Source organism: Pseudochaenichthys georgianus, chromosome 15 (genome assembly GCF_902827115.2).
Source record: "Pseudochaenichthys georgianus chromosome 15, fPseGeo1.2, whole genome shotgun sequence".
Lineage (NCBI taxonomy): Eukaryota > Metazoa > Chordata > Actinopteri > Perciformes > Channichthyidae > Pseudochaenichthys > Pseudochaenichthys georgianus.
In genome coordinates this window covers 25,313,859-25,324,201 of record NC_047517.1, presented here as the reverse complement: position 1 = coordinate 25,324,201, position 10,343 = coordinate 25,313,859, and positions in this window count along the sequence as shown.

Here is a 10,343-nt window from a genome sequence, read left to right as displayed (position 1 = left end):
ACGTTTGCAACGGGGGGGAATACCACGTTCTGGTCCAAGAGCTCCGTCTGGATGACAACCTCTTTCAGACATACTTCAGGATGAGCAAAGACGTGTTTGACGAGTTGCTGGGAAAGTGGGTCCACTGATTACAAAGGCTGACACCCATCTGCGTTTGTCAATCGGACCTGCCGAGCGACTCGCCATATGCCTACGGTACGTTTTGTGTATTTCTACTTCTTTCATCTGACTCTGTATAGAAGGAGAGAGAATGCATGAATGAAGTCTGTGATTTAGTTCAGATGGATAACATTAATTAAGATAGGCTAGGTAAACACAGTATGTGGGGAGGGGGGGTGGTATGTGTGTGTGTGCGTGAGTGTTGTATGGATAAATGTGTGATCTGTGTGTGTCTGTGATGTGTGTCTGTGATTTGTGTATGTGTGTGTGTGGTGTGTGTGTGTGTGTGTGTGTGTGTGGTGTGTGTGTGTGTGTGTGTGTGTGTGTTGTGTGTGTGTGTGTGTGTGTGTGTGTGGTGTGTGTGTGTGTGTGTGTGTGTGTGTGTGTGTGTGTGTGTGTGTGTGTGTGTGTGTGATCTGTGTGTGTGTGTGTGTGATCTGTGTGTGTGTGTGTGTATATATTTTTTCTCAGGTACCTGGCAACCGGTGACTCGTACAGGACCATAGCATTCAGCTATCGGGTCGGGCATTCAACAGTGGCTGTCATCGTGTGAAGGAGGTTGCGGGTGACCATCTGGACCGCCCTGGTTGAGGAGACCATGCCGGTACCACAGATGGAGGACTGGAGAGCCATCGCTGCTGGGTTCCAGGAGCGTTGGGACTTTCCCAATTGTGTTGGTGCCATTGATGGGAAGCACGTGGTGATCCAGGCTCCGGCAAATTCTGGGTCCCTCTACTTCAACTACAAGTCCACCCACTCCTTGGTACTGCTGGCTGTCGTGGATGCTGAGTACCTCTTCAGGGTAGTGGATGTCGGAGGATTTGGAAAGAGCAGCGACAGTGGGAGCCTGAGGAATTCCGCTTTTGGAGAGGGCCTCCGAGATGGCAGTCTGCAGCTACCACCTGACACCGTCATCCCAGGAGCAGAGCGGCTCGGCCTTCTCCCCCATGTCTTTGTTGGAGATGAGGTTTTTCCGCTGCTGGACAACCTGCTGCGTCCATTCCCTGGACGTCACCTCACCCGTGAAAGGAGGTTGTTCAACTACCGCCTCAGCCGGGCCAGGTTGGTGGTTGAATGTGCGTTTGGCATCCTTTCATCCCAGTGGAGAATGCTCAGGCTGTGTCATCAACCACCAGCCCCGAGGTAACAGAGTTGTGTGTGAAGGCCACCATGGCTGGCTGGCCGGCTGACTGGCTGGCTGACTAGCAGGCTGACTAGCAGGCTGACTGGCACCTGGTTGGCTTTCAATGCTGTCATCCAGGCTCTCTTCCAGGCTGTCTTCCTCTTCCTCTTCTATGGATGTGGATGGAGGCAGGGCTTGCCGGGGGAAATTGCTGGACGTCTCGCGATCAAGCATGAATGGCTTTAAAAAGCTCATGATTGCCGTGAGACGCCAGGGCTTAGATCCCCCGGAAGACCCTGCCCCGCTCCTTTTCCCTTCCTTCTCTAATATCCTCTCCTTCCTGTATTTGTCCCTGAGGGACTTCCACCGCTTTTTGCACACTTCCTCTAATAAAATGAAATGAAAGAATACAGTTAATTTCTTGAATTTAAGAAAATGATTCCTCCATTAATGAAAACCAAATCCCTTTATCACTGTCAATTGCATAAAAGGTTTTACATGTCACACTTTATCAGAAACAGGTTTATTGCCAGGTAGCTTTGCACATACTAGGAATTTGACTTGATGTCATGGTGCATATATAAAAAACAAGAAATCTAATATAAAACACAAAATGTTTTACACCGTAATAAAATACAGTTAAAGTGCAAAAAGATAAAATTAAATAAAGCAGTAATTTACATGGAAATAGAATGCATTTTTGCATATATAATATATATAACTAAGAAATGTGAAAGCAGAATATGAGCAGAAAGGAGTATGACATTGTGTGCATTAATGTAATGCAATATAGTCTATGATGTGGCAGAGGTAAAGTGTCAGCGGATGATGAACATTTATGTGATTAATGTCTGTCTATGGTGCTATTTTATGCTAAATATAGTGGCTAATGGCTATGCTTGCTAGCTATGTTAACACTACGTAAACTGGATATAAAATCCCCAAACAGGCGAAAACCTACCAGTTTCACCCACTGTCTCTGCCACCTCCCTCCATGACTGGTTCCTCCGGTTTGTATCCCGGTAGGTGAAGAGGGTCTGGTCATATAAAACCGGGTGATTTGCTACGGCGATAATCAGTTTCTCCTCCATCTTTTTTTTTTAAATGAAATATAGAAATGTACGGCGGGATATCTCTCCCAGCTTAGATGCGGTTTGATTGGCTAGTGCTTGAGCTGTCAGATTTTCAGAAACGGGATTTGATTGGCTGGCGCTGGCTACTCCGGCGTCTCCGGCGTCAGAAGTTGAACATTGTTCAACTTCTGACGCCGGAGACGGCGGAGACGGACCGCTATGCTACCCACAATTCAGTTCGGCGAAAAAGCGAGGCAACGTGACGTCACCCCATTCAAAGTGAATGGGCAGATTGGAGTTGTCGACGCTGTAGTGTGGACGGGCCGTAATGGTTACACAAGCCCAAAAAACATTATGACATCATAAAGTGGCCAAAATCTGATCAGCTCATTTTCAGACAGGTTTTTATATAAATGGATCAGGACAAAAGTGAGCGAATCTTTTTTCCTGTAACTTTCAGAATCTCTTTAAACAGAGGGAACACATGTTTATGTATAAAATACATGAAAATGTGGATTTTGGATAATAGGTGACCTTTAAGATCTTAGCACAGACATTCAATGCTTTCAACCTATTTTCTTCAGCGTGTATTTCTCATGTGCATGCTAATGGGGGAAGTCTTGTGAGTCACTCATCTTCTGATAATGCTGATCCTGTGTTCCTAGTATTTTCTGTTACAATAATTATACATCTTTACTAATACCACTAATACTTTATATAGTCAACCCTAACATATTGTCAAATGTTAGGGTTGTACGTATGTATTCCTGCTTAGTAGACACACACACACACACACACACACACACACACACACACACACACACACACACAGCACATCCTTTTAACTGTGACAAACAGAGAAGTTGTGCATGACTGATGCTGTGTCCCTCTGAGTTCAAGGACCTCCACTTAATTAAATGCATGGTTGCAAGATAAAAATATGAGTTAATTGATTTAGATACACATTTTAAGTTGCAAACATTAATTTATAAGTTGTGTTGACGTAATAATTTTGGTAATTACATCAACTTAATATTGTGTGTGATTTGAACTCTGATTTCTGCGTTAATTGACTTAAAACAAAATTCAAGTTGTAAGTAATGTTAGGATTTGTCTGTGTTAGTATTTTTCGTGTCCTTTTCTATCTTTGGGTTTCCTATTTTATTTTGTAAAGTGTTCACCCCCGTTTCCTGCCTGTTTGCTTTCTGTCGGTTTCCCTCTCTGATTACCCAATTGTGTTCACCTGGTACCTATGTGTTTTCTCCTCCCTCCTCACCTGTCTCGTGTTTATGTGATTAGTCCTGGGTGTATTTAAGTTCTGTGTTTTCTGTCTCTCTTTGTCGGGTTGTCTTGTGTATTGGCTTGTCCACGGTGAGTGTTCTGTTCTGTCATTGTCCTTATAGCCTTGAAATAAAGGAATTTCACGTAAATCTGCATTTGGGTCCTACCTGCTTCACACATCGTAACATTTAATGCAATTGGCTTGATAACTTAATTGTTCTACACCTTGAGTTAAGGATTTCAAGTCCACTCCCACTTAACATGCCTGGACAAGTTCTGACAGTTAAGACAAATAGAAATATACAAAGGACATTTTAAGGTGAGTGTCATCTTTTGTCATTCAAATACAGTAGATAGCCTTGTAGTTGCACTGTATAGGCAAAGACCAAAATGTGCATTCTTTGAACTGTGAATAGTTCTGTGAGAGGATATAAAGTAGTAGAGGCTAATGTGAGTGTAAAAATACTTTGGTTACTATTGTGATATAACTTTTTATTAAAAATGAATCTCGGTGAAGCAGATCAAGGACATGCTTCTTGAGGTAGGATCGTTATTTAGAGTTGTCATTGAAATGCAAGTTGTTGGCAGTCACCCATTCAGAATATATTCATTTAGGTAATTTCTCTTTTTTTCCTTTTTCAAAAATAGCACAATACAATTGAAGTACGCAGAGAACTATAGCCATCCACTGCCTTGTCGTGTACCTTGGAGAAAAGGAAGAGGACCTTTTCAAGGAGTTTAGCGACATAAAATAAAATCCATGAGCACAGTGTAAAAACACAGGACAAAAGCACTGCTCTCTGTCAGTTACATTTTGAAGCATATTGCACCTTTGGCCACACCCCAATCAATAATATCTTAGCAACGTTCAGCATGGATAGGTGGCATGGGAAAAGGATTGTGTACAATTTGAAAAGTGGCTTCTGCTCTTCACTTAACCAGTTCAAGTATTGTATGGAACCTGCAAAAAAGATGAGAAGGTACACTAAAACCGTGATTAACTAAATCTGTCCACATGCATTTAAACACTAGGCAAAGTACTCAAAAGCACTTCTGTGTGTCTTCAGGACCACATTGCCATGACGACACACACATGCAGACTCAATAGGTGAAAACAATACCAGCGTTGCTTTAGCAGCTGGTAATAATGGCTCTGAATTCGCTAAGAGTTTAAAAAGTATGCAATTACCTAATTCATTATCTCTGATGTGCTAACCTATTATTTAATGTGCTTCAAAGGGACATGAATATCGCCTTCATCAGTGACCGGTCCTCCCAGGATCTGACCATACGATGGCAACCATCGTGGTCGAGGGAAACAAACAAATGAGCAAGCATTCTGCGTTAAATGTGTTCATACTGTTTGAAATAATGACTGTCGGCAGTGTAAACATCTTTGTTACATCTTTTGTCAAATGGATGTGTGTGATCTGCAGATTGGTGGCCATTGAGAGTTTGTTTCTGTGGTTTTACAAAAACTTTACAGATTTTACATATTTGGCACTGGTTTTAAATATGCAAAGGCCTCTAACTTCGGTGTGATGGCAGCATTTATTTGCCGTGTCCCCATGTCCCATGGTAATATGGCTAATGTGTTTATTTATTATTTATGGGGCAATTTAAGTTTGTGTTATTTATCTTTTTTTTCAAGATTTAAATGAAGCTCAGCGCAAGTTCTTTCAGGAAGACTGGGTGTACAGTATATACATTCATATAATCAGCTCATCACAGGCGTTCTCTTTAACCTATTACATTTCACTTCATTCTCCAGCAGCTAATCAACGTGCTGCAGCCCAACTATAACATGGTTCTCCTCTCTCCTGCAGTCAGCTGTGATTTCAGGTGTTCATGCACCTTACCATATGGCATGTGTCAATAAATGTTCAAACTAAATGAATTCTCTCCTGATTGAAACATGTGTTGAAATAAACAACTGCAGTTAAAAAAAAAAGTGAATTGCCTAATATTTTTGTTGTGGAATCAATTAATTTCTTTCTTTAAAGGCACAAACATGAAAAAGCTAAGAAAAAAAACTATTGAATACAATATATTTGGAGCAACTTAATTTATAAATGGTTGTCAACTTAAAAACGTGTGTTCACAATGAGGGTAATTAAGTACATACAACTTAAAATTCCTTTTAAATTATGTGGTAAAACTAGTTGGAACAACTTCATTTTTGGAGTAATCAACTTCAAAACTTGTGTTTTAATACCAATTATTAAGTAAGTGGTAATTAAAACACCTCTGATTGTAGAGGAAAAGCCTTCTCCCCTAACTCAAATAACTTTGTTGCTTTAAGACAATTTCATTAGAAGCTGTCTTAACTCAAACATCGATGATTGATGCAAACTGTTGCGTTGATTTTCTTTGTTGAGCCAAGGCATTTGTTTTTAGAGTGTACTGTAGGACTAGCAGGAAAGACACCCTAAATGAGTGTGTGTGTGTGTGTGTGTGTGTGTGTGTGTTATGTGAGAGAGAGAGAGAGAGAGAGAGATCTGCTGAGAGTCTGGGGACGGTCAGGCTGTTTGTATCACCCCAGCCAACCCACACATTTCCACAGCTGCTTTTTTAAATTAAGCCACCCTCAATCTGTTTTCCACACATCTGTCTACGTGTGCTTTATTTAAGAAATATTTGCGAGACAAAGCTTTTTATTATTTGTAATGGAACATTTCTGGAGCAATGGAGTCGAAACACAATGCAACACGGCAGAGCTGGAACTTGATGGCAAAAAATAATTATTAGGAAAAATGCTGAACACTAATCCGCCATCATGAGAAATGTAGAGTCACTTTAAATCATTACTTATGGGTTGAAGTCACATTCAAGTTGACATTAGAACTAAAGTCAGTCAAAAAATGTGAGTTGCACGGATCAGAATCTAATCAATACACCATTTTTACCAGCTCTGCGGTGAAAGGGATATTAAGATTTGGTACATCAACAAGTATTCTAGTAGAGATTCGAGGACAGGACAATGTTTGGAACAAAATTATCAAGTCAAAGTTATTTATTAATTTTGAATTACAATTCTAAAGAAAAAAACAATTTCCAATGTGGATATGGTAAATACTTATTTAAAGAATATGGAGCTGGTGGAATCAGTATGGGGACAAACAAACTCCTAAGGAATCTTTATGTCTTGATCTTCAAACAAGTGTCAGTGTGAAAAGGCGTGGAGGTGATTTAAGACTCGTGTGCTGTGCAGCCACATCCTTGACCTGCTTTGATATTGGAAACATGCTGGTAGCTAAATCTCACCATCGTAACAGGAAGCAATAAGTCACAAAACATCAACATGTCACTGACCAACCTTCAGCCTTTCCGACACTTTGAACATACACAGGCACAAATACTGTGCATTTGCTGATATATAATAAACCTAAAAGGTGCACTGTCCAGACAAAAAATAACGTATTTCTTACAAAAATATATGTTATGGATTTATAATGGGAACCAAGTAAAAAGAAAAGGAGTTAAATGTCTGAAAACAAAAGCATTTAGTCCTGATTCAGACATTTTAAAGGTCAGTACACTCTGAATCCAACAAGGTCACTGATGCATAACATGTTATTACTCATGCAGAGCTGATGGCAAGGAATAGAAAGTTATTACAAGGGTTACTGAATTTTATATAAAAAAGGCTCGGCTGAGTTTTACATAAATATACTTTATTTAAAAATATAGTCTACTCATTCACCATTTTCTCAAAATGTGCAGTAATCTCACAATTGACCTGCAGGGATGGAACGTTTTCCTGCCAAAAGATTTACGCAATATGACAGTGTGCCTTTAGCCTTTGCCTGACTAAAATAACCATCTGCACGGAGTTCTCTGGGACACGTGCAGCATAATTCACTGCCACTTACTACTAACCACACAGACACACGCACAAGCGGACACACATGCTGTAAACTTGGTCAGTACACTTACTATGGAATGTGAGAGCATAAAACGGTTTCATAACACAACAAAATACAAACCATAAACTATACTACAGCTTTTAGAGTATATGAGCTGCATTTTGTTTTTTAATAATATATTTTTTGTATGTATTTGAGAGAATTTGGAGTAGATGTTTCATGTTTGTGTGTGTCAGGGTTTGAGTTTTTGTGTGTCTAGTTTTGGGGTTATTTTGCTGTTCTGTCCTCCCTGTCGTTAGTTTCCCTGTGTCTGATTGTGTTCACCTGTTGCCCTTGTGTTTCTTCTCCAAGGCTGTTTCTCGTCTCGTGATTACCCCTCCCTGTATTTAGTCTTGTCTCTTCCTGTATTCAGTGTTGGTTCATTATTTGTCGTTTATGTCTTCCTTCATGTTAGTGACAGTCCCTTTTTGTTTGGATGCTACCTCGTGCTACAGTTCCTGTTCATGGATTCTTGTTTTTTCAGCTTTTGTCAATAAAGCTCACCTTTTGTTCCATTTTGAAACCTGCTTCCCTCCTCATTCTGCATTTGGGTCCTATTTTTCCCCAACCCTGACAGTGTGTGAGTGTTGATTATAAATCCTGTTCTGAATTTGAATAGGGTGAAAGATTAATTCTACTCAACCTACCGTCTTACGTCACATAAAGAATTTAAACCCTTAAAACCTAAAAGACTTATCCTGCACTCACATTCTGCACGTTCAAATATGTCTGTGGCAGTTCCTCTAGTTACTATGACATTTTTCCCATATCAATAATGTAGGATTATAATTGCTCCCCTTTGAAGTGGCTGTTTAAATAATCCAAGGAGGATTGCTCTTGGCATCCCATTTTCGGCTCAGAGAGGGAAATGAGCCGCTGCAACAACAAAAAGAATCCTGAATCTGGAGGTTGAGGCTGAGAAACGGTTTTGGTAGTTAGCTTTAATCTGCCGGCCCGGAAATCTGCTCTGCTGTGTTTGGTGCTTTCACTGTATTCACATCACAAGGAGGGGCAGCATATGTGATGATTCTCAGTATAGTGGAATATGTTTTATTCCAACATTGATGTCAGTATAGAAGGACATTCTGTGTGTTTTCATTCTGACCCAAAGAACTGACAAGAATACATTCATGCTTTCAGACTGTCGTATTTTTACTGCAATTAGACCACATTGTACTGTCGCTGCACTTTAAATGTCAACATTAGGTCACGTCATTTATGTTTGGCCAACCAGAAAAATACACCGACAAACCCACAAAACAAGAATGAAAGGCAGACGACATCAGGGAGATTGCTCTTCTTTGGAAAAGAAAGATACCTTTGTCTAATGGTTTCAAGTTGAGTTTATAACGCCACTTTTTAAACGTTCTAAAAGACGTGCTTGAATAATAGTTTGTAACAAAAGCCAATAATTCATTTAGACAAAAAAGATTGCTTTTGTAATAAAATAGTTGTTGGTATGTAACTAAGCTAAGCTAAAATACAATACAAGAATGTGTTGTCTTTGCCCAGTACATAAACGTGTTTTGTTTGAGGGCCACAGATGGATAAAAAGTCATCCATACATTCATGTATTGATGCATTAGCAGGTTACATAATCCTTTTTCTGATAAGTGAAGGAAACTCTATTTGACCCTGATGAGGAGAAAAAGTCAAATGTCCATGCTCTCACGGCAGTGTTCACATTGTCACTCCTAAAGGATGTTACATTTTAAATGTGAAATATGACCTTTATGCAAGGGTTGTGGGTAGGTCAGAGTTCAGCTGCAGTACCAGCTTCGTAGGGTATGGAAGGTCACATGGGACAGTAATTAAAATGTATGAAAGTGCATCAGGATGTGCAATACAAGGAAGATCAAAGCGGTGGCTGGCGACTCAATAAATTATCTATGTGGTTATTTTTGTTGCACAGACATACTCCTAATGAGCCTGTGCAGGACAGCGGTATTAAATAATCATCTGCAGTGCGTGGTGTGAGTGAGTTTGCGCTGCCTCAGCCTTGACTGCAGCAGCAGAGTATTTCATAGAATTAGACAGAAACTGAGAAACCGAGCTGTCAGATATCGTTACAAGCATCAAACAGACAGCCGTATCAGAAACAGAGATGTTTCCTGCCCCAGTTCCACACTGCTTCTGCTTATAGACAAAGAATCCAACATTGGCTCAGCTCGCAGTCTCAGACCAGAGCTGGAATTTCAGAGAATAACGTGTTTCATGCTACCACTGCACTCTCCTCATTTGACCATTATATAAATATGTAAATATTTCTGCAGCTCTGGAATTGGGAAGCTCTAATTGGGAACATGACAGCAATGTCAGAGTTCTTGATGCATTTTTAAAAGACCAAAACAAAGAACATTGTATTCAGAATCGCTCAGTGTTGCTTTGTTTGGCAGATTCATCCTGAATGGTCTTTGAGCTTTATTGTTTATTGAGCGACTAAAATTCTTATACTTGACAAACAAAGGCATCAACATTTCAAGTCATTAAACACAAACTTGGAAGCGTTAAGGGGGCTTTATGTGAACAGAAGCGAACAATAATGCACTAGAGAGGAAGGTTGTCATTTCTTTTGAATCATTTAAGATGCCCAGCCAGAAGCACTTTGATATTTGTGAATCATGCTGAGGCTGAGGGTCGGGCGCTGGTCAGGTATCTGGCGGAGGATGAAGACCCTGAGGGGACAGGGCATGTGTGAGTCATATGATCTGGGCTTTGGGCCTTCACACAGACAGCCACAGACAGACCAAAGCGGATTGGAAACAAAGGCTTGCAGTGTATTATTTCTGCTGCGGCATGAGC